Consider the following 26,943-nt stretch of genomic DNA (forward strand, 5'->3'; position numbering starts at 1 on the left):
CACATCGTACACAAGAGAGACCTATACTAGAGATAGTCTCTAGATAAAAACATTCAAATGGTGCTTACATCGAACCGACACTAGCACTAGGCCTGCGAGAGTGCATGAAAAAGTTCCTGCCATGCTACAGAGAGGGGGGGGAGGGGGGATTGTGATCTATCTGACAAAGAAAGTGGCTGCGGTAATTTCTAATTACGCGACTGGTTAGACACGATACACGCCGCTCATCTGATAACAACGGCGACGTCTGTGCGCAAATGCCGTTGTGACGTGCTCCTGAAAATACTGAGCAGCCAGACTGTCTATCTGCAAAGCGGCAAGCTAGAAACTGCGAGAGTAATACTGAAGCAGCTGCGCTTCGAATTTTTATCGTCTAGGAGACGCTACTTTTCAAAGATCTTTCATTGTTAATATATAGCACCGTTGTCAATCACAGGGTGGATCAGAAGTCGAAGGGTACGACTTGTGGCATACGGAACAAACCGCTTGTTTCTCAGATAAGGACTCTCGTTCTGCCTCAGTTCCAACAGTCTAAAACTGCTGTCCACGACCACGCGAGGCAGAGATGAACTCATTTGAAACTTTACACACATTTTACCGGTTTCTGCAGTTTTTAGTTTGTTAACAATTTTTTTCTTAATAGTCACAACTGGAATCCGATTTCGAATTACATTTCCTCAGGATTTAGGGAATCTGTTTCTTCCGATCTCATTTCTCTTGGAACTTTGATTAAGTGTTAATCAGCGATTTAAATGTTAGGAAGCTGGAAATTAAACCCAAAACATATTCATCCATGGGTTCGTTATTGGGAAATGATCTGGAATGTATAATTGTATGGACGGATCACTAATTATTAATTGTCTCTTGTTTGTTAGAAGCGTTGTGTAGGCGCACAAGTCCCGATACATGGTGAATGCACGTTGTGCAATTCCTTGACACACAGCCTAGAGACCTGCATGAGACGGATAGTGCATGTGACCCAGGATCACAGCTCGGTAATAAATTCAGTTGCGAAGGGCATACCACAGAGTTACTGAAGCGCCTAAACAAGTCTCGATTTGCAGTGAGAATATTATCTGATGTAGGAGATATAAATATGGAAAAATTTGCATACTTTGTTTATTTTCATTCTATTATGACATACGGGATCATATTCTGGGGTAACTCATCAAACTGGGCAAAAGTTTTTACTGTGCCGAGCTTGCAATAAGAGTCACTTGTGGTGTAAATTCAAGAACTTCATGTAGAAGGAACTTTGTATTCAAGGAACTTTGTATTCTAACCACTGCTTATTAGTATATACATTCCTTAGTGCAATTAGTTGCAGATAGTATATCTCTGTTTCCAACCAATAGCTCAATACATAGTATCAATACTAGGAATAAGAACAATATACATAAAGACCTAAAACCACTTACTTAGGTCCAAAAAGGGGTCCAGTACTCAGGAACGCACATTTTCAATCAATTGCCAGCAACCCCTAAAAACTTGGTTTCTGATAAAGCACATTTTAAACAGAGTTCGAAGGACTTTTTGATAGGTAACTCCTTGTACCCTAAAGATGAATATCTTTACAGGGATTGTTAGACCAGATTAAGTAAACATGTCTGTTAGATTTCAGTTCTGACAGCACTTCATCACGTAGTGAAGATTAGATATTTTGTGTAGATAAATTTATTGAAAGTGCATAACTATGTCTCATTCTGACATTGTATTAGTACTGTAAATATTAGCAATTCCTTTTCATTCCAATGCATTCATCTATTTTGATAATCTCCTGACAGATGATCAGGGTAGTGAGTATTATATTCAAATGTTTTATGTATATTCTGCTATATTTTCTGGTCTGTTCCATACCCACGAGGATCATCTCATTTTTGGGCCTATGGAATGAAATAACCAAATCTAATCAAATCTCCAGGATCTCGAACCTTCTGACCTCCATTTGTTTGGTCCAATGAAAGATGCACTCCGTGGGAAGTAATACATGGAGGACGGAAGGCTATTGATGAAGCATGACTTGGCTCCTATGTCGACCAGTACACTTATATTATGCGTTCATACTGGCCCTCCCAGTAAGGTGGCGTAAGATCATCGCATTGAACAGAGATTATATTGAAAAATAAGGTTTTATAGCCAAAGGAGTGGGGAATAATATGGAATATTGGAATCCCGAAGAAAACCAGCATTTTGATGGCAGTGCAGTTGCACTGCATATGACTTGGTTTTATATTTCAGATTTCGTAACAACGTGGCTCACAAGCGAAACAAATTTTCAGTTCTATTTAAATATTTTTAGCCTGCTGAAGACATAATTTTTGTCTGGTTTAAATTGGCGACATACTGACAGACACGGACAATTTCGCGGATTTTCGCACTCAGTTCACTACACAATGTGGCTTACTTAGTTTCATGGTCGTTAAAATGTATTTTACCCAAATGTGTCGATCGAAATATTATACTACTTTAGCAACGTCACGGCAGAGACATGGCGACTCGACCTCAAGAAAGCAACATAGACAACCTGGACAGCTTCAACGTAAAAGGACTTGACATTAAAATGAGAATTATCTTGTATGTCGATCAATGACATCTGCACATGCACAGGGGCACATTCAGCTGCAAACGGTCTGTAAAACACATCGAAAACAGAAGTAAGATTGGTAGTGTCACAAAATGTTTAGGAAACTATCCTCGTAATTCTTTCAAGGCCTCAATGAATTCCTAAAACCTTTCGTTTTCTTTAATGCCAGTGAGCGTAGAGAACTGGAATGAGTTTGTCAGAATGTGCCCCTTCTACAACGCGATTTTCTTTCTAAGCGCATCCTCATCAAGTCAAAAAGAATATGTTTCTCACCTTGCAAATGCTTCCTAAATTCGACAATAGCGAGTTCTAAATCGAAAAATAGTTCCAGGAATGTTCCTTGACTTAACCATCATACTTTGCCATAAAAGTCTCCGTACTCCTCGCTCAGTTACATCAAAAACTGTTGCAACTGACAATGGAATAATTTATCTGGCTTCCGAAATTTTACTATTCATTTCACCAATTTCTTGGCGTGCTCCATATCTGCAAATTTTGCACTAAGTGCTTCTTGATGTACAAAACAATGAATCTCGCTTCTGAGTGTTGTAATTTTTTGCTCTTTCGTTGTCAACTAAAATTTTAAATTCTCTCTGCTTGGTATTGTAATATCGTTTCTACATCTACATACATACTCCGCAATCCACCATACGGTGCATGGAGGAGGGTACCTCGTACCACAACTAGCATCTTCTCTCCCTGTTCAACTCTCAAACAGAACTAGAGAAAAAAAACTGCCTATATGCCTCTGTACGAGCACTAATCTCTCTTATCTGATCTTTGAGGTCTTTCCGCGAAATATAAGTTGGTAGCAGTAAAACTGCACTGTAGTCATCCTCAAATGCTGGTTCTCTAAACTTCCTCAGTAGCGATTCACGAAAAGAACGCCTCCTTTCCTCTAGAGACACCCACCCGAGTTCCTGAAGCATTTCCGTAACACTCGTATGATGATCAAACCTACCAGTAAGAGATCTAGCAGCCCGCCTCTGAATTGCTTCTACGTCTTCCCTCAATCCGACCTGATAGGGATCCCAAACGCTTGAGCAGTGCTCAAGAATAGGTCGTATTACTGTTTTATAAGCGATCTCCTTTACGGATGAACCACATCTTCCCAAAATTCTACCAATGAACGGAAGACGACTATCCGCCTTCCCCACAACTGCCATTACATGCTTGTCCCACTTCATACCGCTCTGCAATGTTACGGCCAAACATTTAATCGACGTGACTGTGTCAAGCGCTACACTAATTAATTTACATTTATCTATATTTAGAGTTAGCTGCCATTCTTTACACCAATCACAAAACCTGTCCAAGTCATCTTTTATCCTCCTACAGTCACTCAACGACAACACCTTCTCGTACACCACAGCATCATCAGCAAACAGCCGCACATTGCTATCCACCCTATGCAAAAGATCATTTATGTAGATAGAAAACAACAGCGGACCTACCACACTTCCCTGGGGCACTCCAGATGATACCCTCACTTCCAATGAACACTCACCATCGAGGACAACGTACTGGGTTCTATTACTTAAGAAGTCTTCGAGCCACTCACATACTTGGGAACCAATCCCATATGCTCGTACCTTAGTTAGGAGTCTGCAGTGGGGCACCGATTCAAACGCTTTCCGGAAGTCAAGGAATATGGCATCCGTATGATATCCTTCATCCATGGTTCGCAAGATATCATGTGAAAAAAGGGCGAGTTGCGTTTCGCAGGAAGCGATGCTTTCTAAAGCCGTGCTGATGCATGGACAGCAATTTCTCTGTCTCAAGGAAATTCATTATATTCGAACTGGGAATATGTTCGAGAATCCTGCAACAAATCGATGTTGAGGATACGGCAAATTTGTAGTACCCGTTGCTTATGCGACTGCATAATATACAGTGAGAATTCTCATTCCTCTCTTGTGTCATTATCATTAATTTTATATTCTTGTGACGACAGACCGCAAGATAGCCTCTTTCTGTGCAAACAGCCGCTGGATCTGTGAATGTGCTTCATAGTGCTAAAAAAACTGCGTTGATACCACGATTCTGCCGACTTGAAGACAGTTGTACTGGCTAAAGTATGCGACACCACAATACTAAATGAAATGTCGCGCTTTACCGGGTACTACCGTGAAGAAACCTGAGAGAGCCGAAACAGGCTGAGCCTTGGTTCGCTCGCGGTCCACACACCATGCCACCACGAAATTTGGCACGCTGAAGCCGGTTCTACTCCATGGGATCCAACCATAATGACTGGCTTCACCTGGTTGTGGTATACCAGAAAAAAATGTGTACTCTATTCTTCGCCGAACTGAGGTATTTATCGAGGCTACAGACTCTGTCAGTAGCTTATTTGTATGTTGGCAGCGCTATAGACTGTGTTAATATCCCTGAATGCGCTCTGCCCCCTCGGCAAGAGATTCTGTGGTTGGACGGACTAGCAGTTAGCGAGTGGATAGAGAAGTGTACGGACATGATACTCTTATTGGAGACTCTGTGTTGGTACGACATGCAATGTAAAGAGGGATGAAATGATGGTTTATAAGAAAATAGGCAGCGAAATGGATGATGATGGATGTTTGGTTGATAATGTTTGGGCAGTGGAATTATTGACAACTATATAGTTTTTGGAACTGGATGTCACATGAATAAGGTAAAATTTTCTAAATACGTTGTTTGCTCTTCAACAAAATCTTTCTTTCGCTAACCATATGCCTCCTAGTAGTAGGTGTCTATAGTAGTTAGACTCTTTTTATTTAGCTGGCTGTAGTTCGTGTTATGAAGATTTTCTGTGGAGTATGAGAGTTATGAAAAAGAATGGGGTTTCTACTGTTGGGATTCGTGATTGAAATGAGTTTAGGCAATTAACAATAGTTGGAGTTAGTTTCATACTTCTTTAATTTCCTATTTTTTGGATTAGTATTATTGTTAGAATTTCTTGCAAACAGGACCATTCTTTTGTGTTAATTATTGCAAGTCATGTTGTCAATGTACAGCAGTCAGATTGTGTTGGGCTTGTATATTATGGGTAGTAAATGAATGGTTTGAGTTGTCTTTGTCAGGAAAAATTTGGTAGTTCCGTGTTTAAGAAAAAATATTTAAAGACGCTGTTTCAAGTGTCACACAGTATTAGTTTGATGTCTCTTGTGGATGACCAATTTTTGGTATGAGGTTACGCAATAACAGCAATGTAAAAGTGGCTGAAATGAGTTGTTTACTGTTAAATTTATTTTTGCATTTTTTTGTATTTCTGTGATTCCTGTAAGCCAAAACACTTGACGTTGATAAAGAAAAAGGTCTTAATGATGAGAACAACTGCCGTCTGGACATCAAAAGATAAATCAGCAGTAGATCATACCTTGGGACCATGGAAGCACCATATTCGGTTCTCCGATACTATAGTTTTATCAACATGCCATCATTACTATGCTAAAATGTACAGAGGCCATAGAAATTCAAAACTCAGTAAAAGCACTAACAGAAAGAAGGGCTGCAATTAGACAAACTGTGGTCCTGGTGTTAACAAAGGAAAGAACGCCAATTCTTTTGCAATACACGCTGCATTATACAGATCGGCAAGAGTTCGTCATCTTCGGCAGCTGTTGGATGACATCGCAGCCCGACTGTTGCACGGTTACGTATGAATAGCTCGAATAGCTGAGACTGTTTGATTTTAAAAATTAACTAACTTCGTCTTTACAGTCTCTAGGGATATCTCCTGAACTAAGAAAGAAACGTTAGTTGCAGAAACATGCCCCAGATCACGGCCTAAAGCCCATAACAGAAACCACCAAGGATATCTATTCAGTTTGATGAGGCGGCTTTGGCTGTTAGAATTCTCTGTAAATATTGATAAATAATTGATCGAAGAAGATTGTTTAGCATATGTAAATCTATTCAGTGCCATCCATGTACGAAGGGGTCGGCGAAAAAAGTGCTGACCCACAAGAGTGCTATGTTGAATTACTGTACGTTTCGTGGGTGTCAGATACTAGGGTAAGAACATAAATACAGTAAGGCGAAAGCATTGCGGGATAAGCCAAGCGGTCGCTGTCGCGGTAGGTAGCTCAGTGTGTTCGGTCAGAGGGCTGCGTGCTCTATGTAATAAAGTAACTGAGTCAAGGGAGTATGTGTGTGTGTGTGTGTGTGTGTGTGTGTGTGTGCGCGTGTGTGTGTGTGTGTGTGTGTGTGTGTGTATGTTTGTCCTTATAATAATTTAGGTTAAGTAGTGTGTAAGCTTAGGGACTAATGACATTAGCAGTTAAGTCCCATAAGATTTCACACATATTTGAACATTTTTGAACAAAAGAATTTATACGGAGTGTCCCAGGAGGAATGGACAGTATACAGGGATACGACAAGAACGACCACTTGAAGCAAAAAATCTAGTTAGTAAACATGAGCTATAAAATGCATACTGTTATCTTAATTGCTATGAGAGCTTCTTCGTCTTCGATATTGTGAAACAAATCTCCTCTAATGCAAGCTCGCTTTCCATATTTTGGGATGAGGGAGTATGGGCGAAAACAAGAAAAAATAGCCTAGTGAACAAGGGTTCCAAAGTGGATACCTGAAGAGTTATGAACACTTGTTTATCTTCGCTATTTTGAAACACATTTCTTCTGTTGAACAGGTACTCATAGCTCTTAAGGAATGCGTTTTAGGCCTTACTTTTACTGACAGTTTTTTCTTTCTTCGAATGATCGTTACTGTCATACTTCCCAACATTGACCATAATTCGTTGGATGTCATATAAAGGGTGGTCCATAGATCGTGACCGGGCCAAATTTCTCACAAAATAAGCGTCAAACAAGAAAACTATAAAGAACGAAACTCGCATAGCTTGAAGAGAGAAACCAGATGGTGCTATCGTCGGCCCGCTAGATGGCGCTGCCTTAGGCCAAACGGATATCAACTACGTTTTTTAAATAGGAAGCCTCATTTATTACATATTCGTATAGTACGTAAAGAAAGATGAAAGTTTTAGTTGGACCACTTTTTTCGCTTTGTGGTAGATGGCGCTGTAATAGTCACAAACGTATAAGTACGTGGTATCACGTAACATTCCACAAGTGCGGACGGTATTTGCTTCGTGATACATTACCCGTGTTACAATGGACCGTTTACCAATTGCGGAAAAGGACCATATTGTGTTGATGTATGGCTATTGTGATCAAAATGCCCAACGGGCATGTGCTATGAATGCTGCTCGGTATCCAGAACGACATCATCCAAGTGTCCGGACCGTTCGCCGGATAGTTACGTTATTTAAGGAAATAGGAAGTGTTCAGCCACATGTGAAACGTCAACCACGACCTGCAACAAATGATGATGCCCGAGTAGGTGTTTTACCTGCTGTCGCGGCTAATCCGCACATCAGTAGCAGACAACTTGCGCGAGAATCGGGAATCTCAAAAATGTCGGTGTTGAGAATGCTACATCAACATCGATTGCACCCGTACCATATTTCTATGCGCCAGGAATTGCATGGCGACGACTTTGAACGTCATGCACAGTTCTGCCACTGGGCACAAGAGAAATTACGGGACGATGACACATTTTTTGCACACGTTCTATTTAGCGACGAAGCGTCATTCACCAACAGCGGTAACGTAAACCGGCATAATATGCACTATTCGGCAACGGAAAATCCACGATGGCTGCAACAAGTGGAACATCAGCGACCTTGGCGGGTTAATGTATGGTGCAGCATTATGGGAGGAAGGATAATTGGCAACCATGTTATTGATGGCAATCTAAATGGTGCAATGTATGCTGATTTCCTACGTAATGTACTACCGATGATACTACAAGATGTTTCACTGCATGACAGAATGGCGATGTATTTCCAACAAGATGGATGTCCGACACATAGCTGGCGTGCGGTTGTAGCAGAATTGAATAGCATATTTCATGACAGGTGGATTGAAGCACCATACCATGGCCCGCACATTTACCGGATCTGACGACCCCGGATTTCTTTCTGTGGGGAAAGTTGAAGGATATTTGCTATCGTGATCCACCGACAACGCCTGACAACATGAGTCAGCGCATTGTCAGTGCATGTGCGAACATTACTGAAGGCGAAGTACTCGCTATTGACAGGAATGTCGTTACACGTATTGCCAAATGCATTGAGTTTGATTGACATCATTTTGAGCATTTATTGCATTAATGCAGTATTTACAGGTAATCACGCTGTAACAGCATGCGTTCTCAGAAATGATAAGTTCACAATGGTACATGTATCATATTGGAACAACCGAAATAAAATGTTCAAACGTACCTACGTTTAAAAAACCTACCTGTTACCAACTGCTTGTCTAAAATTGTGAGCCATATGTTTGTGACTATTACAGCGTCACATATCACAAAGGAAAAAAGTGGTCCAACTAAAAAATTCATAATTCTGTACGTACTACACGAATATGTAATAAAAATGTAGCTTCCTATTTATTTATTTTTTTTAAATTGATATCCATTTGACCTATGGCAGCGCCATCTAGCAGGCCAACGATAGCGCCATCTGGTTTCACCCTTCAAGTTAGACGAGTTTCGTTTTTTGTAGTTTTTTCGTTTGACGCTTATTTCGTGCGATATTTGGCTCGGTCACGATCAATGGACCATCCTGTATAATACTGCAGATAGAGGTTCCTAGCAGTGCAAATGGTACCATTTGTTACCTGCATGTAGTGGGCTGGAAAACACAACAGATACCGTTTCAGACAAGTCCCTTCTAAATTGAGGATTAGCACTTTCATCCGTCGACCACGACATGTTTAACACACTAATCTTCTTTACTGGCAGTCAGATGACACGTTAAGTCTTACTCACCATGTGGATGTCAATGGTCATAGCGCTCTTCGGACTCTGTTTAATGAATTAAACGTTATTAAGAGGAACGATTTTAAAAAAGCAAAAAGGAAACTTGCAGTGCTTTCCTCCATACAAATGTTATCTGTTAGTTCAGAAAACTATTAGGTTGAAGAAATAAAGATTACGCATTTACTGCGATTGAGGTTATCGGCTCTTTGGCGGCAGGTCGTAAAGGGTAACAGAGCGATTTCATTTACGACCGCCTCGCTAATTATATTAGTGCACAGATGAGCGAGGAGAAAAAGCGTGGCGAACCTCCTCCGGGCCAGGGTCAGGGCTCCTGTGGTGGCGGGCAGCGCCGGCGCCAGTGCTGCCGCCTACCGGCCGCTCGTAGAACTGCGCCAGCCGGAACGAGCGGAAGCTGCCGTCCGCGTGCACCAGCCGAGGAACCACCAATTCGAAGTCGGCCGGCTCGCGCGTATGCCGACCTGCGGAAACGGCTGCAGGCCTCAATCGCCGGGAGCTCTCTGCGGCTGTCGGAACTACGACATTTTGCACAAACTAGGCATACTGTCTAGGATATCATTAACTTGTCAAAAAAGTTAACTAAAAAGTGGACGAACAGTGTACACGATGAACAGTGAAAAAGAAAAAAAATTGTCACTTGGAACTAGCACTCGGGCTCGGAGGGGTCCGTCCGAAGTTCATGTACACCGGCTGTTCATCCACCCCGAGAGTTGAGGATGTCGAAGATTTTTGCCTGCTATCGACGTTGTATATTGAGCAAGCAGTAAAGGAAACAAAAGAAAAATTCGGAGTAGGTATTAAAATTCATGGAGAAGAAATAAAACCTTAGAGGTTCACCGATGACATTGTAATTCTGTCAGAGACAGTGAAGGACTGGGAAGAGCAGTTGAACGGAATGGACAGTGTCTTGAAAGGAGGATATAAGATGAATATCAACAAAAGCAAAACGAAGATAATGGAATGTAGTCGGATTAAGTCGGGTGATGCTGAGGGCATTAGATTAGGGAATGAGACATTTAAAGTAGTAAAGGAGTTTTGCTATTTGGGGAGCAAAATAACTGATGATGGTCGAAGTACAGAGGACATAAAATGTAGACTGGCAATAAGCGTTTCTGAAGAAGAGTACAGATTTAAGTGTCAGGAAGTCGTTTCTGAAAGTGTTTGTATGGAGTGTAGCCATGTATGGAAGTGAAACACGGACGATAAATAGTTTGGACAAGAAGAGAATAGAAGCTTACGAAATGTAGTGCTACAGAAGAATGCTGAAGATTAGATGGGTAGATCACACACAGCTAATGAGGAGGTATTGAAAAGAATTGGGGAGGAGTTTGTGGCACAACTTGACAAGAAGAAGGGACCGGTTAGTAGGACATGTTCTGAGGCATCAAGGGATCACAAATTTAGCATTGGAGGACAGTGTTAAGGGTAAAAATCGTAGAGGGAGACCAAGAGATGAATACACTAAGCAGACTTAGAAGGATGTAGGTTGCAGTAAGTACTGGGAGACGAAGAAGCTTTGCACAGGATAGAGTAGCATGGAGAGCTGCATTAAACCAGTGTCAGGAACGAAGACCACAACAACAACAATAGACGTTGATCCTGGCTAGATACCGGTCCCGAAAATGTACGAAGGTGATTTGAAAAGTTCTCCGAATCATCACGAGAGGTCAGCGCTAGCGCAGCGAGTTGTTCACGTGATATTCATTGGACTGTTGCCTCTAAGCACGTGCCACGTCCTTGCTCTTGGAAGAGAGCCGTGGCAGTGATGTGGTTCTGTTGTTGTTCCCGCGTAGTGATTTGCGAAGATGGAAAAAATCGAGATTCGAGCAGTGATTAAGAGCTTCGTAAAGAAAGGTATGAAAGCAAAGGACGTTCATGCTCTTTTTCAGAATACGCTACGGAACTGTACTCCTTCATAGTCAACTGGTGCTAAGTGGACAAGTGAATTTAAATGTGGTCGGGAGATCTTAGGTGATGATCCGCACAGAGGTCGACCAAGATGTGTCACTACTCCAGAAATCATTGCAAAAATGCACAAAATGGTCATGGAGAATGGCCGATTGAAAGTGCGTGAAACTGCTCACGCTTACCAGATGTCATCTGAAAGGATGTATCACATTTTAACGGAAGAATTAGAAATGAAAAAAATTATCGGCAAGATGGGTGCCGTGACTCTTGAGGCTGGATCAAAAACGCATGAGAATGGACATGTCGAAACAATGTTTGGCCCGTTACAGAAGAAACTAACTTTTTGCTCCGGTTTTTGTCCACAGATGAAGCATGGTTGCACTACTATGGCCCAGAGACAAAACAACAGTAAAAGCAGTGGAAAAAAGCTGATTCTCCACCACCAAAGAAAGCAAACACAATTCCTTCGGCGGGAAAGGTCATGGCATCAATGTTCTGGGATGCCAAGGGGATTCTTTTTGTAGAGTATCCTCCGACTGGGCAAACAATTATTGGAGAATACTATGCTAACCTCCTGGACAAATTGTAACACAAGATACGCGAAAAAAGGCCAGGTGTAGCAAGGAAGAAACTGATCTTCCATCAAGGCAATGCGCCCCCGCACACACGTGCCGTCGCCATGGCAAAATTACACGAACTAAGGTATGAATTGTTGCCATTCCTGCCTTATTCACCTGACAGGGCTCCGTCAGACTTCCATCTCTTGCCAAAACTGAAAATTTTTCTTGGTGGACGAAGATTCACTTCAAACGAATAATTGATAGCCGGAGTTGGCAACTATTTTGATGACCTGGAGGAAACTCATTTTCAAGATGGAATCAAGGCACTGGAGCACCGTTGGATGATGTACATGACGAACATTAATGTACAAGGAGACTACAATGAAAAATAAAAAATGTTTCAGTGAGGTAAGTACATTTTTTTTCCTGTTCCGTTCCGGGAACTTTTCAATCCACCCTCGTGTTAAGTTTGAAATCGGGTAACAAATGACAAAAGAAGAATTTTTTCGAGTGATAAAAAATTTAAAATTTAAAAAATTCTAATTTTTCCTTTACTTGCACTGCCAAACCTCGTTTCTTGCCAAATTTCTTGATTCTAGGTCAACGGGAAATACGCTATGGCTTTCGATGAGTGAGTCTGCGAGGATCAAAATAGGCTATGTTGCATGAATCGCCGTGTCTTTGGATTGCACTGACTTATAAAATTAAATTTTTTACACCGCCAACAGCTGCTACATCCTAGCGTGATGTAAATTTCAAGTTCATACGTTTACCCGTTCCCGAGAAAAACGGTTTTTTTAACTGTCGGACAGACACCTAGACGAGGTACAGAAACCTAAAAATAAATTCATTGTATCGATTTACATAGTATCTGAACAAATTTCTCGTTCTTTTCCAAAAAATAAATACATAAAAATAAAATACAGCGCAAAGAAAGATTAGGCTGTATAATTATAAACCACTAGCTGAACTCGGCCATGCGTTGCTGTGGCTCAGTCTTGTTATATGGAAAAGAAAGAAAAGATCACGTTTCTAACACGTTTGGAAACTGGAAACACGTCATAATTTTCTTTTCCCGCGCCTCTGGCCATCTCTTCTCCCCCCTTTTTTAACTTGAGCCTTGTTTATTGTCAGTTCAAATTCAGGTGTTGTCGTAATATTCAGACCAGAAGCCGATAAGCCAGAAATACAACTCTCATGTTAAAAAGTTCATATACACATAGGTCCGCAAATGCTTCGTTACAGGGTCGTGGCTAATAAAACATTTTGCCTGAAATTTAGCAACTTCGCCAATATGACGCCATCGCAAAACTGTACGAACTTAAAATAAAGCATGATTTCCATTTATTTTGTTGTTATTGATCTGGTGAATCTAATAAAACATGTTCCAGACGTGTGTCTGCTGTTTTCCAGAACATCTAGAGAAGCAAAGACATAATTTAGTAAACTTTTTAATTTATTAACTACTTGGCCCATTTTTTTAAATCCCAGACAATTACACAAAGTTTTCAAAAGAAGTTGCAGCGAATTTAATTTTGGAAAAATTATGGTAATAACGTTCACTGAAACTGTACGAATTTGTCAGATAATCTGCTTTTATTAACATCATAGCACATCTACTTGATTGAGAAGTAGCAACTCCGGTCTCGTAAAATGACATACGGCCGGGAGAGCGGTGTGCTGACCACATGCCCTCCACATCCGCACCCAGTGACACCTGTGGGCTAAGGATGACGCGGCGGTCGGTCGGTACCATTGGGCCTCCCAAGGTCTATTAGGATGGAGTTAGGAGGAGGACAGCGCACGTGAATTCATGTTAAATCAGAAAAAACAAACCTCGGTGTTAAGGAAGTCGTACAGAGTACATAAAAAAATGGCTCTGAGCACTATGGGACTTAATATCTGAGGTCATCAGTCCCCTAGAACTACTTAAACCTAACTAACCTAAGGACATCACACACATCCATGCCCGAGGCAGGATTCGAACCTGCGACCGTAGTGATCGCGTGGTTCCAGACTGAAGCGCCTAGAACCGCTCGGCCACGCTGGCCGGCAGAGTACATAAAATTTCACAATGCATTCACAATAAATGTTCAAAAATGTGTCCAACGAGTTTTAGCTGAACGTGTATGAGCAGATTTTATTGCTCGTTTCAGTTTCACGGGACTGTTCTTCAGTTCGTCTATTGCATTCATAATGCGATCAAGTAACGCCTCACGTGTATTGACTTTGTCCTCATAAACTATGTCTTTAATCCATCTCCATACACAAAAATCCATTGGTGTTAAATCGGGCTATCTGGGTGGCCACAGATGCGTAGCAACACGTCCAATCCTTTCTGGCGAAAATGTTCATTTAAATGTGTAGTGACGGCGCGCCATCATGTTGAAAATATATTTGGAATCGCGTAGCAAGTGGAACATCTTAGAGCAAGCGCGGCATTTTTTCTTAAAGTAAGTACGACTCGTCAATTAGACGTCCTGGGAAAATTAATTGACCACTAAAGTATGTGTTGATTATACCACACCGCACATGTATGCTAAATCGCTGCTTGAAATTGCGTTGCACTGCTGCATGTGGGTTTGCCTCAGACCATACGTGCTCGTTATGCAAATTGCCTACGCCACCTCATCAGTAAATAAAATGTATTCGTGTAGCCGTCGATTAGTATTTAACCAGTAGCACAGTTAAAAGCGAAGGGCAGGATCTCCCGGTTGTAAATGACGCACTTTTTATTTATGACAAGGATACAGATTATTGTACTTCAGTGTACGCCATACCTTAGACTGTGAAATTCCCAGTCGTTGCGAAATGCGTCGTGTATTGGTACCCGGGCTACGTTGAACAGCATCCATGATATCCTCATCATTGTCTTCACGTATCGAGTGCTCGTACTGATTATGAACGCTACGTAGATAACGTGTCTCCCGTAACAGTCGAAATACTCCGCCAATGGTTCGTGCATTCGAAATCCTCCGAGTTGGATAACGTACGCGATATTGTTAACTGCAGCCGTAGCAATACAATCACATTTGGCATAAACACCATATTGGCGTATTTCGCTGTCGTAAATTTGAAAGGCATCTCTATTTCATAAATAATCTACAAACTACAACAGTTACAGGTGGTTTCACTTAAATACACTGTTGTTATTATGTTCTTTCACTGAACAATACAGAAAACTAACTCGTTTCAAGGTTAGGAAACGACTGCAACAACTCACTAAGGTTGCCAACAATGACATAAACGTTTCTACATTCTTAAGGGAAAGTAAACAAATTTACTCGTATAATAATCTTTGCTTCTCTGGATGTTCTGGAAAGCTACTGCAGATATGTTGTTGTTGTTGTTGTTGTCTTCAGTCCTGAGACTGGCTTGATGCAGCTCTCCATGCTACTCTATCCTGTGCAAGCTGCTTCATCTCCCAGTACCTACTGCAACCTACATCCCTCTGAATCTGTTTAGTGTACTCATCTCTCGGTCTCCCTCTACGATTTTTACCCTCCACGCTGCCCTCCAATGCTAAATTTGTGATCCCTTGATGCCTCAAAACATGTCCTACCAACCGATCCCTTCTTCTAGTCAAGTTGTGCCACAAACTTCTCTTCTCCCCAATCCTATTCAATACCTCCTCATTAGTTACGTGCTCTATCCACCTTATCTTCAGTATTCTTCTGTAGCACCACATTTCGAAAGCTTCTATTCTCTTCTTGTCCAAACTAGTTATCGTCCATGTTTCACTTCCATACATGGCTACACTCCAAACAAATACTTTCAGAAACGACTTCCTGATACATAAATCTATATTCGATGTTAACAAATTTCTCTTATTCAGAAACGCTTTCCTTGCCATTGCCAGTCTACATTTTATATCCTCTCTACTTCGACCATCATCAGTTATTTTACTTCCTAAATAGCAAAACTCCTTTACTACTTTAAGTGTCTCATTTCCTAATCTAATTCCCTCAGCATCACCCGATTTAATTTGACTACATTCCATTATCCTCGTTTTGCTTTTGTTAATGTTCATCTTATATCCTCCTTTCAAGACACTGTCCATTCCGTTCAACTGCTCTTCCAAGTCCTTTGCGTCTCTGACAGAATTACAATGTCATCGGCGAACCTCAAAGTTTTTACTTCGTCTCCATGAATTTTAATACCTACTCCAAATTTTTCTTTTGTTTCCTTTACTGCTTGCTCAATATACAGATTGAATAACATCGGGGAGAGGCTACAACCCTGTCTCACTCCTTTCCCAACCACTGCTTCCCTTTCATGCCCCTCGACTCTTATGACTGCCATCTGGTTTCTGTACAAATTATAAATAGCCTTTCGCTCCCTGTATTTTACCCCTGCCACCTTTAGAATTTGAAAAAGAGTATTCCAGTCAACATTGTCAAAAGCTTTCTCTAAGTCTACAAATGCTAGAAACGTAGGTTTGCCTTTTCTTAATCTTTCTTCTAAGATAAGTCGTAAGGTCAGTATTGCCTCACGTGTTCCAACATTTCGACGGAATCCAAACTGATCCTCCCCGAGGTCTGCATCTACCAGTTTTTCCATTCGTCTGTAAAGAATTCGCGTTAGTATTTTGCAGCCGTGGCTTATTAAACTGATAGTTCGGTAATTTTCACATCTGTCAGCACCTGCTTTCTTTGGGATTGGAATTATTATATTCTTCTTGAAGTCTGAGGGTATTTCACCTGTCTCATACATCTTGCTCACCAGCTGGTAGAGTTTTGTCAGGACTGGTTGTCCCAAGGCCGTCAGTAGTTCTAATGGAATGTTGTCTACTCCGGGGGCCTTGTTTCGACTCAGGTCTTTCAGTGCTCTGTCAAACTCTTCACGCAGTATCGTATCTCCCATTTCGTCTTCATCTACATCCTCTTCCATTTCCATAATGTCTGGGATATGTTTTATTAAATTCTTCAGAACAAAATAAATAGAAATCGTGCTTTACTTTAAGCTCGTACAGCTTTGCGATGGCTTCATATAATTTATTTTTCTTGATGAAGGTGATATTGATTTGTGTGAAGAATGTCTGATGAATCCAGTTACACCCTGCAACAACGAATCGTCATGAGTACCTGGGATCATGAACGACCTCACAGAGGGGTAACAATTAGAGATTCGAAATTATTTCATAGTTAGATTTGATATGGCTGCACTACCGGAACCAACAATATTACTTTAGGTTAGCTGCCTGAAACTTCCCGTGAAAGACAGACCACGCTAAGGAAGACCATGAAGAGCAGACACATCTGCGGAAGTTGCAGCACCAATGGAACGTTCGCCGACAAAGTCGCTACACAAGCGATCACGGAAGACGAACCTCCCACTGACTTTACGGCGACATATGCGAACAGACTTAAACCTAAAACAGTTTGGGAATGAATTGAGTTACCAGGACTTGCAGAATCGACGTGAAGCCTGTGCGCGGATACTGGAGTAGTTCGACACAATTCCCAAACGTGGAAAAGTTATGTTCTCAGATGAATGTGTCATGTACCGTAGTGCAAAAGACAGACATGTTTATTTCTGGGGTAAGGAAGAATCGGAAATGAACCTGCCCCATGTCATGATATGGGCTACAGTGTGTGTCACGCATTTTATTGGTCCATATTCGTTTGAAAATCCCGAAACGGACGAGACGGAGCGCCAGCGCATTTTGCAATGTGTGTAAGGGAATACCTAACCTAGGACCTCTAAGATGCTTTTCGCCAGCAATGCTGCGGCGAATATCATATCGCACCTGGAGGCGAATAATTTGGTGGCATGAAAATGACGGATTGAACACAGATCACCTGGAGTAAACGGTGGTAATCCGATGGTACACCCTTCTCTCATCAGATCCAGATCCATGCTGTTGAAAGAATATTGCAGTTAGAACTGTTTGCGACAAACGAAACAAAGTCGAGTATTTTGACAGTAGCGCACAACAGAGCGTTATCTTTCTCGCAGTCGGTTTTGACACAAATCCTCTGCATTGTTGTTTAAAAAATATGTTATCTAGGTCCCTTTGAATATGTATTTAGTAGATTATCGTTTATTTTTGCTAACAACATATTACTAATCACAAGGTGTTCATTTTAACTGAAGGCGTTGAACTATCTCGAATACTACACATCAGAACAAAAAAAGTTATAATTCCAATTTGTTTGTCTCAGAGTTGGATATCCAGTGATACCATACTCGGCCTCTCACCCCACCCCGTGCGTGGGTGGTGAGGGGCAACTTTGAAGTCTTCGATGGGAACTCCAGTTTTTTATTGCAGATTACGATTCTACGGCAAAATCTACATAGGTTTTGACTGAAGCATTTTCTTCGTTTCCCTACAGATGGCGCTGTAATAAGAGAAATAGAAATGGGTACATAATTGTGTATTACGACATGGTACTCAGTGTTCCTTGAATATCCAATGGCACGTGGGACCCCACCTCTATGCTGCGAGGGTTGTACAGGCCAGAATTTCATAACTTCTAATTGGAGACCCCATTCGCAACGTTGTAGTCCAACATATCGAACTGGGGACTACCCGACGTGCCACGATGTCTGTGGCTCGAGGGGAACGCAACTCCATTTTTCCAATTAGAGCAAGTGCTCAAACGAAGTACCGCCAAATTTAGTACACATACCGATCCGCTTCTGAAACGACCGAACACAGTTCAGAAGCATATCTGCGGGAATGTCAGCACAGGTGTTCCTGATGCGGTCGACCATGTCTTCACAGCCTCTTGACACTTGCTAGTACACTTTATCTTTTGAATATCCTCCCAGAAGGAAATCCGGCGACGTCAAATCCGACGACACAGCGGGCCAATTAATAGGGCCACCTCTGCTGATCCACCGACGAGTGTAAACACTGTCTAATACCTCCCGCGCTTCAATCGCCTAATGCAATGGGCAGCCACTAGCTGAAACCACATACGTTGTCGAACGTCCTGGGAAACATCCTGCAGTTGTACTGGAAGTTCCTGTTCCAAAAACGTTCGATATTTGCGTCCATCCAATGTGCCGTCGATAAAATACGGGCCATTGAGTTTGTTCCCAAAGATGCCACACCATACGTTACCTGACCAAAGACGTTGATGGTCAACTTTCCGTAGCCAGTGACGATTATGTACACCCCAGTAATGCATGTTGTGCCGTTAACGCTACCATGCTTTGTTGGTTGCTTGGTTGATTTAGGGGAGGGGACCAAACAGCGAGGTCATCGGTCCCGTCGGATTAGCGAGGGATGGGTAAGGAAGTCGGCCGTGCTCTTTCAAAGGAACTATCCCGGCATTTGCTTGAAGCGATTTAGGGTTCAAATGGCTCTGAGCACTATGGGACTCAACTGCTGTGGTCATCAGTCCCCTAGAACTTAGAACTACTTAAACCTAACTAACCTAAGGACATCACAGACATCCATGCCCGAGGCAGGATTCAAACCTGCGACCGTAGCAGCCGTACGGTTCCGGACTGAAGCGCCTAGAACCGCGAGACCACCGCGGCCGGCGCGATTTAAGGGAAATCAAGGAAAACCTAAATCACGATGGCCGGACGAGGGTTTGAACCGTCGTCCTCCCGAATACGAGTCCAGTGTGTTAATCACTGCTCGAACTCGCTTGGTACCATGGTTTGTAAATGTAGACTCTTAGGAAAATAGTATCTCGGCAAAGAAAGTCGGGTTCTTTTACATTTGTTGACATGCCCATTCACAAAACACTACCAGGTTATAAAAATCGGCGCCATGATGCAGTGACACGTGTTACTGATAATACTTACGTTGATGCAGTATTGTGACAATAACAATACTACCTACGGACATACTGGAATCGCAGTGTAATTGCCGGGCGCACATCAATGGGTTGTGGCGCACTGTAGCTATTACATTTATTTCGTTAGATTCTCCTGTAACACGCTGGTGTCGTTCCCTTCAACGGTCTGTATGCTGCAATCAGACATAAAGCCGTTCACATCTTTGTAAAAGAACGAACGAAAGCGAACTTTCTCTGGAAAACGCTAGGCATAAAAGGTAACAGCAGCCTCAACATTTCTCCTTCATTCTCCGTATGTACGTGAACATCGTGTGACTAGGGCCTCCCGTCGGGTAGACCGTTCGCCGGGTGTAAGTCTTTCGATTTGGCGCCACTTTGGCGACTTGCTCGTCGATGGGGATGAAATGATGATGATTCGCACAACACAACACCCAGTCCCTGAGCGGAGAATATCTCCGATCCTGCCGGGGATCGAACCCGACATTCTGTAGCGCTGACCACTCAGCTACTGGGGGCGGACAGGTATGTATGTGTGCACGCAAGAGACAATGCGCAACTATTGTAATGTTTAAAGCCGCTATCTGTTTCACGTCTGCACGATACGTAAGCTCCGGCCGCATTCTACGTCGTAGTTCGCTATACGGCCACGGTGGCGCGTCGAGTAGTCCTCTGTTCGGCATGTCGGAGGAATACAATAATAGAAATGGGGTTTCCAATTAGAAGTTATGAAACACTGTCCTACCCTCGGAGCATGAAGGTGGGATCCCATGTGCATTCCATTTCCAACTGACACTGAGTAGCATGTCGTCAATTACTATTGTGTATCTACTTCTGTTCCTCCGATTACAGTGCCACCTTTTGCGAAACGAATAAATAAATTGTTTCAGACAAAGCGTATGTAGATTTTGCCTTACAATCTTAACCTGCATTAAAAATGGGGATTGCCATTGAGGATTTCAAACTTCGTACATCCCACAACAAACAAGAGCAGAATCGTTATTTATTACCGACATTCTCGATCTGGGCGCAATCTGTAATGTTTGATAACAGGATGATTTCACAAGCCAAGATCGCCAAAAAAAGGTATTTCATTGGATGGCCGGTTTCGACAGAGCTATGCTGTAGTCACTGGATAAAATATCCGATGACGACAGCATAGATCTGTCGAAACCGGCCAATAAAATGGTTTTTTAGCTATCATCGCTTTTGAAGTTTTCTTCAGTTGTAAAACAGAATCTTTTCGATATGTTTCGTGCTTAAGCAAGTACGACGAAAACTTATTACGTAACCTAATAAGGCTTTGTTGTTAACAGGAGGAATCAGAGTGGATGACTCTTGATAGTCATTGCTAACAATACTAGTTTGTGTTTCTAACCACAATAATGGGTCTTTGCCAATATGAAGATAGTTTCCTTCTAAATAGCGATTTATTTCTATCGTGATGGCAGACAGTTCGGATAATGAAATGCTATATCAAAACGCATCATAATGATATTAACATACTTACAGAAGATATGCTACAAAAATTTCTGACATTAGTTTTCAGCGGTCTAAGTTATGTCAACAAAAATTGCTAAGTATAGCTCTGAAATTGCTTTTAAATTTTTATATAAATAATGGGACATACCTGTAAGTTTCGCACTTTTGTCGTAGTATTATCCAATGGGTTTTGGTCGACAGGGTATCAACATCATCACTAAATGCCAATAACTTAGCATGGGGGTAAAAAAAAATCAACACTGCAGTTTTTTTTTAATTGAACGTTTTTTATTTGTGTAATCATTCCCTTCTGTAGCTGACTTATGTTTGCTCGCAAATGTGTTTGAGATCTGTGAGAACGAGAATGTAACTACCACACACGGCTTTTGCAACTTTTCAGAACGGTTATTTCTTTCAACAGTTTTATAGTTCGCTTAGTTCTTTGCATGTTGTTCACTCCTCTCATGAAACAGGAATGTCTTTGTTTATTAGCCCTACTGTTGTTAATACAGCATGACAGTTTTTCGACACCTTGAAGCAGATAATAAGTGGAGTTCCATTTCGTTGGAATTTCTGGACCCAAACCCAAGTTTGAGTAAGTTGATCCGCACCTGATTTACTGCGTCTGAAATAGAAAATCCTGTTTTTACCTTTTCTATCAACAGCATAACTTCTTTCATAGTATGAACGCAATGAGATTCTGACGCGTCAGATACACTGAAAACGTTACGACTCACATTCATTTGTTACTTCATCTTTCGTATTCTGCGGGTTCCATTGATCTTTTCCTCCAAATGAACACTGCAGCAGAACTTGCCGAAATTCAGAATCATCTGTTCTTAAATGTGTTGTGACAGCTACAGAGATTTCTTTGTTTCTAGGTGTCCATTTACCTGTGATCAAGCATGTACTTTCAACTGTAATACGGAGTTCTTGTATACTATTCACAAAATTTTCATATTCTACTGGAAAAATACTTTCAGATGTTGCCTCTCTGTTTGGATAACAATATGCCGGATATAAGGTTCGTCTTAAGTAACTGAGAAAGATGGAAATCTGTTAAGAATACCTTTGAAACCACCTTCTCTCAATTCGTCTTCTGTTTTTCCCAGATTTTTTTTCTTTTTTAGGTGGCTGAAATGAAGACATTAAAGTCTGATTGTTAGACTCCCGGATCGGCCCCGCAGTTTGAATTTTAGAGGAATATTTTACTAATTCATGTAAATGGTAATCAACAACGTGTCTAATGGCCGAGTGCACCAACACTGGTCAAAAAGCGCGATAACTAAGGTCCCGTGATCACGGTTAAAAGTAAACCGTGTTTAAAATGTTTCTGCAGTGCGCCAACGTTAATAGCCTGTCAGTAAACCATCATCAGGTAACCGCGCATTCGACTGCAGTAAACTTCGTCCTTGCAATGGAACTTGCCCTGGCGATGCAAAGGTGTTAGTAAACATTAAATCTGACAGACAATCGCCGGTGAGTGACTTCTTTGTCACATGCTCTCTTTGCGATATTTTCGGTCGACGAAAGTGTTTATAGATATGTCGCTAATTGTTGCTGATTTGTTCGTTTGTTTGGCGAATAATGTAAAATAAAAGAATAATGCCTAATTTCTCGAAGTACAAAATAGGTGTATTCTTGAACTGGTGGGAGCAAATGCATCCGTTCTTGAAAATAAAAAAAAAAGACGGCTGCAGTTTAAAAGAAAGCATGCAATGTGGTCACAAGTCGACGCACAATTTGATTCTACTCCTGGTAAGTTTACTCATAAATTAATAACCTTTTTGCGTTTATCTTAGGCATAACATACGGCATACAATGCCTTCAGTAGGCTCTGGCTTTTAGTTTTAAATTTGAAAGTGTTATTGGCGTACCACTGAAATACGTGGTAGGGTTATCTACATTTACGGTAGGAATTGTTTTGCTTGTTTTACATTTAAAGCCAATGCCGTACTACCGTTAAATAAGTATTATATGGCCAATGAAAGCTTTCTTGTTGAAAATTGTGAACATCGGTTCGAATTAGTCTCGTTACGTATACTTAACCACATTTTTTAATGATATGAAATGTAAACAACAGGCATAAATAGATCTTAGATTTTAATTGCAGATATAAGTACAGAGCCTCAGAATGTAAAATGGACCTATGAATTTAAATAATACAGGGTGTTTACAAATGAATATCGTGGTTTTAACGATTTATAATATTTATTATATTAAACTTATAGTTATAAATGATATGTCTAATGAAAGAGCAACACAGTTTCACCAAGAACCTTATAAATGTTCAATGTGGGCACCATTTGTCACACAGCTCACATAAAGTCTATAACAGAGTTCTTCCCAAACGATAATAAGTGTGTCTTCAGTGATTGTAGCAACAGCTGCTTCAATCCGGTTTCTTAATTGAGGGAGGTCTGCGGGTAGAGGGGGCACGTACAGACGATCCTTGATGAGGCCCCGAAGGAAAAGTCGCATGGCGTTAGGTAGGGTGAACGTGGAGGCCATGCAAAGCAAGCCCTGTCATTGGGCCTGTTGCGGCCTATCCAGCACTTGGGTACAGTGAAACTCAACCAATCGCGTACTTCGCTATGCCAGTGAACATTTATAAGGTCCTTGGTAAAACTGTTTGAGTTGCTCTTTCATTCGACATATCATTTATAACTGTAAGTTTAATGTAATAAATGTTATAAAGCGTTAAAATACCGATATTCATTTATAAACACCCTGTATAAGAATTAATGTATGGTACTGCAAACTACAACATTTATTTCCAGAATGAGATTTTCACTCTGCAGCGGAGTGTGCGCTGAAAGGTCCCGAGTTCGAGTCTCGGTCGGGCACACAGTTTTAATCTGCCAGGAAGTTTCATATCAGCGCACACTGCACACTGCACACTGCAGAGTGAAAATCTCATTCTGGAAACATCCCCCAGGCTGTGGCTAAGCCATGTCTCCACAGTATCCTTTCTTTCAGGAGTGCTAGTTCTGCATGTTTCGCAGAAGAGCTTCTGTAAAGTTTGGAAGGTAGGAGACGGATACTGGCAGAAGTAAAGCTGTGAGTACCGGGCGTGAGTCGTGCTTCGGTAGCTCAGTTGGTAGAGCACTTGCCCGCGAACAGGCAAAGGTCCCGAGTTCGAGTCTCGGTCGGGCACACAGTTTTAATCTGCCAGGAAGTTTCATATCAGCGCACACTCCGCTGCAGAGTGAAAATCTCATTCTGGAAACATCCCCCAGGCTGTGGCTAAGCCATGTCTCCACAGTATCCTTTCTTTCAGGAGTGCTAGTTGTGCATGTTTCGCAGAAGAGTTTCTGTAAAGTTTGGAAGGTAGGAGACGGATACTGGCAGAAGTAAAGCTGTGAGTACCGGGCGTGAGTCGTGCTTCGGTTGCTCAGTTGGTAGAGCACTTGCCCGCGAAAGGTAAAGGTCCCGAGTTCGAGTCTCGGTCGGGCACACAGTTTTAATCTGCCAGGAAGTTACAACATTTATTTAATTTCAGGTGTGTCAAAAAGATCCAGTGACAGGCTGAAAACCTGTTACGAATATATGAAAAGAACGCTTGAAAAAGATCTTGCGGAAGAAAAAGTTGAAGTACATAAAACCAAGTCTCATGATGGTGCAAAACTGCTTCAAATTGATGATTCCTCAATGAAACCATTAACAAATGCGTATTATTCCGATACACAGTTAAGCATACTGTTGATGTGGATGGTGTTAACATGGAGTGTAATGCAGTGAGAACACACCACCTGTTTCAGTTGCCCAATTAGCAGAGTGCACAGAACCTAACACTTCCCACACACCCAACATAATGCAAACTACAGAGACGTCAATGCATGGTGGATGTTACCCGGCAGCAGTCTTTTTTGCAGCCTCCTGACCTGCCCAAAGGAAACCTTTGCACACTAAAAAATACATGGCATCGTAGAAGGATGCCTGCAGAGCCAGAGTCATCACGTTCTGGGACTGTATATATGTGCCAGAAGAGAGTGGAAGTACTTGAGGCCCAATTACATATGACGAAGCCAGAACATTAGAAGAAACCGAGAATTAAAAATTTAAAGATTCTTGCCCTATGAGAAAATTTGAAATAGCGGAAAAAGAAAAATGCCAATAACATTTTTTTCTGTGCAGTGAATTATTATAATATTTTTCATCTGTGTTAAAATTGTCTCACAATTCACATTGTTTCTCTGTGTTTGTCCCATTAGTGATGACTGCTACTATTGTAATTGTTTGCTGTCTAATATTTGCTTACAGCTTATTTGACACTGAACTAAGTTTCAGCTAACCACTTAAAATTAGGATTACTTCATAAATAATGCACAGGTTAGCAACACTGCTGTCAACATAAGTCAGCAAACTGTAAGCTACATGTCAGTCGCAAAGTTGTAGCCATAATGTCAGGTGCTCATTTCTACTTACATGACTTAAGAATGAGGCAGAGTGGTAATGAAACAAAATAATAGTAATAAGCCATCCTCGTTACTCTAACTTTGAACTGAAACATTTATACTGTATATTCAGTAACAGTTACCTACATGAGGACCAATGTCATCAAGTTGTGCATTATTTATACCAGAAATATCCTGAGATATTACACTCCTGGAAATGGAAAAAAGAACACATTGACACCGGTGTGTCAGACCCACCATACTTGCTCCGGACACTGCGAGAGGGCTGTACAAGCAAGGATCACACGCACGGCACAGCGGACACACCAGGAACCGCGGTGTTGGCCGTCGAATGGCGCTAGCTGCGCAGCATTTGTGCATCGCCGCCGTCAGTGTCAGCCAGTTTGCCGTGGCATACAGAGCTCCATCGCAGTCTTTAACACTGGTAGCATGCCGCGACAGCGTGGACGTGAACCGTATGTGCAGTTGACGGACTTTGAGCGAGGGCGTATAGTGGGCATGCAGGAGGCCGGGTGGACGTACCGCCGAATTGCTTAACACGTGGTGTGTGAGGTTTCCACAGTACATCGATGTTGTCGCCAGTGGTCGGCGGAAGGTGCACGTGCCCGTCGACCTGGGACCGGACCGCAGCGACGCACGGATGCATGCCAAGACCGTAGGATCCTACGCACTGCCGTAGGGGACCGCACCGCCACTTCCCAGCAAATTAGGGACACTGTTGCTCCTGGGGTATCGGCGAGGACCATTCGCAACCGTCTCCATGAAGCTGGGCTACGGTCCCGCACACCGTTAGGCCGTCTTCCGCTCACGCCCCAAGATCTTGCAGACCGCCTCCAGTGGTGTCGCGACAGGCGTGAATGGAGGGACGAATGGAGACGTGTCGTCTTGAGCGATGAGAGTCGCTTCTGCCTTGGTGCCAATGATGGTCGTATGCGTGTTTGGCGCCGTGCAGGTGAGCGCCACAATCAGGACTGCATACGACCGAGGCACACAGGGCCAACACCCGGCATCATGGTGTGGGGAGCGATCTCCTACACTGGCCGTACACCTCTGGTGATCGTCGAGGGTACACTGAATAGTGCACGGTACATCCAAACTGTCATCGAACCCATCGTTCTACCATTCCTAGACCGGCAAGGGAACTTGCTGTTCCAACAGGACAATGCACGTCCGCATGTATCCCGTGCCACCCAACGTGCTCTAGAAGGTGTAAGTCAACTACCCTGGCCAGCAAGATCTCCGGATCTGTCCCCCATTGAGCATGTTTGGGACTGGATGAAGCGTCGTCTCACGCGGTCTGCACGTCCAGCACGAACGCTGGTCCAACTGAGGCGCCAGGTGGAAATGGCATGGCAAGCCGTTCCACAGGACTACATCCAGCATCTCTACGATCGTTT

This window comes from Schistocerca gregaria, chromosome 7, assembly GCF_023897955.1.
Source record: "Schistocerca gregaria isolate iqSchGreg1 chromosome 7, iqSchGreg1.2, whole genome shotgun sequence".
Lineage (NCBI taxonomy): Eukaryota > Metazoa > Arthropoda > Insecta > Orthoptera > Acrididae > Schistocerca > Schistocerca gregaria.